At 46.3% G+C, this 7,874-nt stretch overlaps 1 long non-coding RNA gene across 5 annotated transcripts; it reads right to left on the bottom strand.

Moving 5' to 3' along the window:
* On the bottom strand, nt 474-2,339 carry LOC110432366. 5 transcript variants are annotated; one of them, XR_002449782.1, is made up of 4 exons: nt 1,990-2,339; nt 1,766-1,888; nt 1,258-1,577; nt 474-789 (listed from the first exon to the last, which is right to left on the bottom strand). It is a non-coding gene; the product is annotated as an uncharacterized LOC110432366 (long non-coding RNA). The 5 variants fall into 5 exon arrangements; XR_002449781.1 differs by having other exon boundaries at nt 1,258-1,351; nt 1,437-1,577; nt 1,766-2,337; XR_002449784.1 differs by having other exon boundaries at nt 1,258-1,351; nt 1,990-2,335.

The raw sequence follows: 7,874 nt of genomic DNA, 5'->3' as shown, positions 1-7,874 counted from the left end.
TTTTGTTCCCTCGTCCCGATGAATCATTCATGAATTAATTTTAGCCTATACAATTGATGAAGTTCAGGTGCCACTCTATAACTATACTTATTTGAGATGGAGAACTGAGCGGGTGACGGAGGATCCTGCGGTAAAGCCGCAGGCAGCAGACTCTACCCCAACCCCTCACTACAAGAAATTTCCTTATACATGACAGATTACTTTCGTCACAGACAAGAGAAAATGCGTCACGGTTAACTTATTATGACGATCGCTTAAAACGTCATGTATTCCGCGTCATACATTTGTTAGACCGAAAGTGACCGTCATAGATTGGTTTTTTCGTTCGTCATGGATGAACTAATCGGCAGCAATAGCATAGGGCAATTGTGACAAAATGAACCATCACAATTCTGTTACACATCAGTAGGCGTTTTGTGGCCCATTATTAATGCCCATGGATTTGTGGCACACTCATGAAATATATATAAACTAGAACAAAGCTCACAATTGATAAAATATTGCTCAACATCTTCATTAAAACCATCAACATTTGTACTTGTATAATATTTCACACAAAATACTAAGACAATAACCAAGCTACACTCAAGTACCTACAAAACTAATATGTTGGCTTATACAGCAACAACTCATATGATTTGCTCGCACAACAAAATCTATCATGACTAATGAAAATAGCCACCATGAGCACCTTGATCCTCTTGCCGCAATTCACGCATAGCCTCATCAAGCGTCTGCTAGCAAATCAGTTTTGCTAGCAAAGAAAAGTCAGTTTTGCAGTTTTGCTACCTGAAAATCAAATGAATATAAGATAAGTCAGTTTTGCTAGCAAAGATTCTAAAAAGGAATATCTATTTATCACCAAGCTTTGAGACTAGTTAACTAGTTCAATGCATATATTTTTGAGAGGCCAACTAGTAGAGCATGAGAATCTAAATATAATACAAACAACTTGTGATTAAAGTTGAGAGCCAACAAGTAGAGCTACGATATGTCCAATCCACACATCTAGCCCTTTGTAAAGTCAGCTTGTAGATTAAAGTTGATATATACACTTATACAATAAAGGACTTAGGTGTTGGCTGACTTGCATTTATGTTTGTTGGTGGCTGCGGCATCATCCCTGGATTGGAAAGTAATGTACACAGAGAAAATTATTTGACTGTACCAACTTATACATACACTTGAAAATTTGTTATTCTATATATTTAGAATACTGAGGAAGAGATGAAGGCTAAATGACTGAATTTTCTATACCTTCAGACAAGATAGACTTGGCATTGCAATAGCAACCAATCATCATATTTGCATTAATCTTCAGAAACATGTTAATTAACCTTGCTCCTATTGGCTGCACAAGGAAAATCCCAGGCTAAGAGTCAAATAAGCACATGCACAACCAATTCAATTGGGGAGGTGCAGTTCCTCTTTCTTACCTCGAGAATGCTTTGAGCTATATGAATTAAACGTAACTTCAATGAGGCATTGAGCTAATATGAATTCAAGTTAACCACTCATGCAATGGCTAATATGATTTAACTTTGAATATGCTTTGAGCTCGTGCTCAATGCCTCAATCTGCATAACAAACCCAATACAGAAAAATCACATCAAGACACCATAACTAGCTCTTCAATGTGGGTTTTACGTGATGCATATTGCTTACTGAAGTATATGTATGCTAACAAGGATATTTCCAGTAATAGAGCATAATATTCTGAATGGAATTTTCCACTTTAATTTGCTAATGGACAGCGGCGTCTTACCATGAACTCCTGGAGGAGCGGTAGGACCGGTGCCTCCTCCTCAGGGCTGTTGCTGCCGGCGGGAGGAAAGGCGGAGGCGACTGATTTGGCGGAGTTGGGTACCTACATCGCCGGAGACAAAACCTGGAGGAGGGCACGGACGCCCCAGCGCCGGCACGCAGCAGCGCGGCGAGGAGTGGTTAGGTAGAACTGTAGATGGGGAAGATGGGGAAAAGGATGGTTACCAGGAAGCAGATGGGGCACTCGTCGAGGTCGACATGTGCGTCGTCGGTGCTCCTGTCATGGATCTGGCTGGGGGAGCTTCCTGAGGTCCCCATGGTGTGGATCTAGCTAGGGAAGAAGGGGAGCGCAATCACCTTGTCGTGGATCTGACCGGAGGAGAAGAAGGGCGGCCACCCCATCGTGGATCCGGCGGCATGCGGTCAGCAGCTCAGTGCGGCTGGCCCGCCTAGCCAGGATGGCGTCCATGGAGAGGAGCGGAGGGCATGGGAAGGTGCAGCTGTGCGAGGATAAGGGAGTGGATATGAGAGGAGCGGACGGTCAGTCTCCACTCTCGTATTTCTCTTTCTATTTCTTTTCTCACCTAAGTACCTAACATATAAAACCGTCATGGATTAGGAATTTCTATGATGATTTTTCATAACGTCACCTCTGATCCGTCACGTATAACCTTATTTCTTGTAGTGCCTGCAGCAAAGCTGCCGGCTACTGCAGCCTGTAGTCAGTTCAGTGATAGGGTGGCAGAATTCACAGATGTGTGGCATCATGGTTGGCGGCACTTGACCCTTTAGTACCACGGCTATTGCATGCCATCAACACATTTGTTGGCAGCTGCAGTCCTACAGATGTTGGCACTCCATTTGCAGGTAAATTCTCAAATGATTTCTACTCAGTTGTGACTGGTGGATAATTGGCATGATAATTTTTTACTTCTGGTATACGCCACTAATTTAATGCTTTTGATCTTCTTGCTTAAAAATACATGGAAGTTCAATGATGCTTGATTGCACTATTTCCATGATGATTTGTTTTATCTGTTTCAGGCTACAAATTTCAGAGTAACTATTTCTAAAAGTTGGGAGAGTCTAGGGAGTTAAGGTGGTTGGTTGGCCCCTGGTGCAATAGCTAAGTCGTTAGCTTCTTTAAGTAGTTTGGTTGGCTTTTCAGTTTTCATCTCCTTCTGAATACTGTCTTTTGTCTTCTCAAATGCTGTATTTCCGTTAATTCATTTAATGGAAATGAGAGGTTCTCGGTTGGAAAAAAATAAGGTATATTTCACTTAGTGAATCAGTTTTTGTAGCATTGATTTCTCATCGATGTCAGCCAGAAATTCCTAGCTCCTTAGAATTTGCCCCCCGTTAGTCATGTGATGCACTATACAGTGTTCTGTATCCATACTATGCAGACATTCTGAATGAAACAAAAGGAATTATGTATGAATCACTAATATGTAAATATCCTGTTTTCCTGATATTTGCATTTGTACAAATAAATTTCATTCAAGTTTCTTGCTTCGAAAGAATTATTTTTTACATGCAGTTAATTGCATATGTTTATTTTTTTTCATGGTATATATATGCACCATCCATTTTAGGCAGATGAGCATTATAGGTACCACGGGATTGAACTTGTGTTGATGTTGACCAGTGAGAAACAAAGGTAGCATTAAAAATTTTCAGTTCATTGTAAGTCCATAGAAAATATAAAATCTATGGCTTTCTTCTTTTTCACACACAACTAATATAAGACTTGTAATTTTGCGTCCTCTTGTTGGATAGTTCCACAGCAACCTCTCCTGGCTACTGAGTGGCTTCAGAGAGCATGTCTCGATTTCAAACATCTTCTTGTCACTACCGGATCCAGAGTCTTTGCCGATGGCTCGAAGCCATCGGCAAAAGCCAAAACCCCATCGGCAGAAAGTTTGCCGATGGCAAAGTGGCTCGGCCATCGGCAAAGCCCCATCGGCAACTAATTCATCGGCAAACAAAACTTTGCCGATAGCAAAAGTATACACCATCGGCAAAGGATTTGCCGATGGCCGCGGGGCCCTTCGGCAAAGCCTCCACGTCACTTGGCCGCCGTCAGTCTCACGGCTTGTTTGCCGATGGCTGACTCCACGTGGCCATCGGCAAACATGGCGGAGCTGGCCACAGGTTCTGAGTCCACGTCACCTTTTTTCCGATGGCCCTGGCCATCGGCAAAGATATGGTCAGTTTGCCGATGGTCACGGCCATCGGCAAAGCTGTTGTACACCGTGTGCTGTCTGCCAGGTTTGCCGATGGCTGGCCATCGGCAAACCTGGGAATTTTTTTTTCCTTTTTTTCCCTGTTTTCTTCCATTTCCAGCACATATAATCACAAGCATACAATAATCACCAGCACATATTCATCACATATATTCACAATAATACGCCATTTCACAATAATATAGCATCAAATCCATATTCATGCATACAAATCCATATCACAAGTCCCAAGTCTTGCATACAACTCCAAATGCATCCATACAAGGCCAACATGGGCCAAACATGTCCGACGTGGCACAACAAGTTCCAAAGTCAGGAATAGAAGGTACCTAGCTCGTGGCGCCGTCCCCTTGGGTCCCCGAGCCCCCCGCAGCATCCTCCCACTGAGACCAACTCTCCTGCTGCTGCGGCTGCTGCCACGAGTACTGCCAGTTGCCGAGCTGCTGCAGCTGAGGGAACTGAGACGGCCTGGGCTGCCCCTGCGGCGGCCACGAGTACCCCGGCTGCGTGGGGAACTGAGACGGCCCTGGCTGCCCCTGCGGCGGCCATGAGTACCCCTACGTCGGTGGAGGACCTGGGACGAACGGCTGCGTGAGGAGGCTCTGGAAAGGACCCCAACCGGGCTGTGGAGCAGGACCCTGTGGAGAAGCACCCATTCGAGGGCTATCACCTGGAGTTGGGTTCGAACCCTCGGACATTGTCTGCACAAAGACCAAGTGATGGAATTAGTACCTGCGGACTGGCATCACAAGCTAAAGCAATAGGCAATGTAGGGACTCACTGGACGAGGTGCAAGAAAAGGCGGCAGTGGAGGTACTGGTGGGGGAGCGAAGAAAGCGGCAGGAGGCTCACTCATTCCCATGGCACGCATGTGCTGGGACATCTGCGACCACGCCCGCTGGTAGTGCAGCGCAACTGAGGCCGCGTGCTCCTGATAGGCAAGCGCCATCTGCTTCTGGTTGGCTAGCACCTCCTGGACCGTGGCCTGCAATATTACACGAGCATGGTGGATTGTATTTGAAGGCAAGGTACATTATTTGTGAAACGGTAGAACGACGAATGAAACTCCACTTACCTGAAGACCCGCGATCTGCTGCGCACTGCTCTGCTGCCGAGGCGCTATGGGGACCCGCGGTGCGCCCCTACGCTGGTCTTCCTTTCGGATCTCGGCCAGCGTCGGGACAGAGGACGGGTCAATGGCGCTGTGGGCCATATAGAACCGACCGTGCTGCTTCCCTCCTCCCAACCTCATCACGATTTCAGGGTCTATGGGCTCGGAGGTGACGTCGTAGCTGTCGCCATGGGCCTCTCGAGCTGCGGCGGCGTACTTGGTGAGCTTGTCGCACACGACCGGGCTGGTGTACTTCTCGGGCCCGTCCGAAGAGCTGTACGTGGTGGAGGGCGCTTTCGCTTTGCCCTTGTTAGCAAGGGCCCACCCCATGTACTCGTTGATGGGCTGCCCGTCATGGTACTCCCTCTGCGAAGAAAACAGAAAACATGGTTACAAGTAGAGATATAAGAAATCTGGCGCTATAAGAAATGGTTGAACACAATCATACCCATGTTTCCATGTACTCGCTGAGGTTCTGGCTCCCCTGGTGGTGCGAGATCCCGGACCTCGCCATCTCTTCCAAGCGCTTCACCCGACGTGCTCTGTGGTCCGCGTACGCCTCCGGCGTTTGCCACCCTCTGACAATCGTAAGCCAGCAGTCGACGTACTTGCTGCACCAGCCCGGAGGTGTCTGCATGTCATTCAAGTATTAGATCTTCCAGATAATGAGTTGAATGTGTCACATAAGGAATCATAGCGGATGTTTTCCTACTTATTTACCTGCATGTACTGCTCCTCGGTGAGGTCGGTCTGCGGGTCACATATGAGCTCCCTAGCCTGGGTCTTATTCACCTTCATCTCCCTGAAGTTGGCGTAGTAGGAGATGACGGCCTGGGTGTGCGCCTCGTAGAACATGTCCTTTAGCCGCGACTCGCACACCTTGTCCTGATGCCGGTCCGCCACGTCGGGGTCCTGCCCCTCAGCCAACGTATAGTACAACTGCACACAGGCATCAAACATCATTCCATTGTTTGAGAAAAGTCCAACAAATGTGTAGTATTGAGATATGCGTTGCGATTAAAAGACTCACCCAGAACTGCCTCTTGATCTTCTTAGCGAGGACTTCCCCATCTGCGTCCTTGATTAGGAAGTAGTATGCCCATTTGTCGGGCACGATCGTCCTCTCCTCGATGGTGACCAAGCCAGGGAAGTTTGCCTTAATCACTCGCCCCTGGATGCTAGTGACATGGGGCGAACACTTCCTGGCCGACACCTTTCTCCAGCCACTGCACAAGCACAACAATTTTTACCATGTGGAGATGTCTGGGTTTTGACCATCCGACGTCACAACTTGCTCGAAACTTTTTTAAATTTTTACCACACACTACACATGCCATGCCAACACAACTCGTCAAGTTTCGTCAATTTCGGACTCCGTTTGGATTTTATATAATTTAAAAACACTTCCCGCGCACGTCACTCCCCATGCTACGAGGCCAACGGGGTCGTAATTTCATGCGAGGCCCTGGATATGGCCTCAAAATACTCCGAGAATCATGAATATCATTTTTCGAATCAAAAGTTTCCATTATTTCATGTACCTGCAGTTCAAATTTTGAGGTGCGGGAAAAATTCAAAGAAAACAAAATAATTCACGAAATATAGCTAAAAAGTTCAAAATTGTCCCAAATTCTGGAGGTGGGTTGTATGTGAGGTAGGAAGACACCAGAAAAAAAGGGAAGGAAAAAACAAAAAAAAGATTTTTTTGCCGATGGCCTAGGGCACACTATCGGCAAAGAGGCTTTGCCGATGGCCGGCCATCGGCAAAGAAGGTGGGCCTGGGAGCTCTCTGCCACGTTGCCAATGCTTTGCCGATGGCCTAACGGCGGTAGCCATCGGCAAATCAAACAGGGACTGCCGCCGTCAGGTCTGGGCAATGGTTGCCGTTGATGTGTCTATGCCGATGGCCCGGCCAACGACAAATATGTTATTGGCCGATGGCTTATTTTCGCCGATGGCCCGGCCATCGGCAAAGAAGTGTTTTGCCGTTGGCTGTAGTTCGCCGATGGCCCAGCCATCGGCAATAAAGTTTTTGCCGTTGGCTTGACTTTGCCATCGGCAAAGAGGGTTCTTTGCCGATGGTTGATTCCTCGGCCGTCGGCAAACTTCTGGGCCATCGGCAAACACTGGCTCTCCGGTAGTGTGTATCTTCTTTGTTGTGTACTTTGTGATTTGATCCTTACATAAGATTGCATATCGTGCTGGAGCCGGCTCTAATATTAGATGTACAAACTTGTATCCAAAACATTTGACAAAATGTGACATTTTCACATTGTATCAGGAGCTATTTAGAGCTGCGGATGAGGAAGAAACTTGCTGCCATGGTGCATGAGGATTTCATTGTCTACCCTTACAATAGCTTAGCATTCATGAATTCTGATTCATTGCAGGATGTGGCTTGTTCTGACCAACCTGGTCCATAATCGTCGCTGGACCAGATTTTCTTGTATTTAGCTAGATGAAATTTACTTAACTTTACGAAGCAGCAGTTCATGCAATGAAAATGATCAATTGTCTTTCAGGTTGTTAGTTTTTTTAATCTAGCCTCCCTTGCTCTTGATACACTTTGTTTTACATTGTAGCCACCTGCATTTGATCTAGTCCATAAGGTCATTCACATCCTAATAACTAATATAAGGACGGGTAGAGTTGCATGAATATTACCATCAAATCACAGTACCTCTGATATTAGATCAGAACGGAACTAAATTACAGAGTGCCTAGCAAAAAAAAAAAATAGCATACGAAAGTCA

This window comes from Sorghum bicolor, chromosome 2, assembly GCF_000003195.3.
Source record: "Sorghum bicolor cultivar BTx623 chromosome 2, Sorghum_bicolor_NCBIv3, whole genome shotgun sequence".
NCBI lineage: Eukaryota > Viridiplantae > Streptophyta > Magnoliopsida > Poales > Poaceae > Sorghum > Sorghum bicolor.
This window is presented reverse-complemented; position numbering and strand designations above follow the sequence as displayed.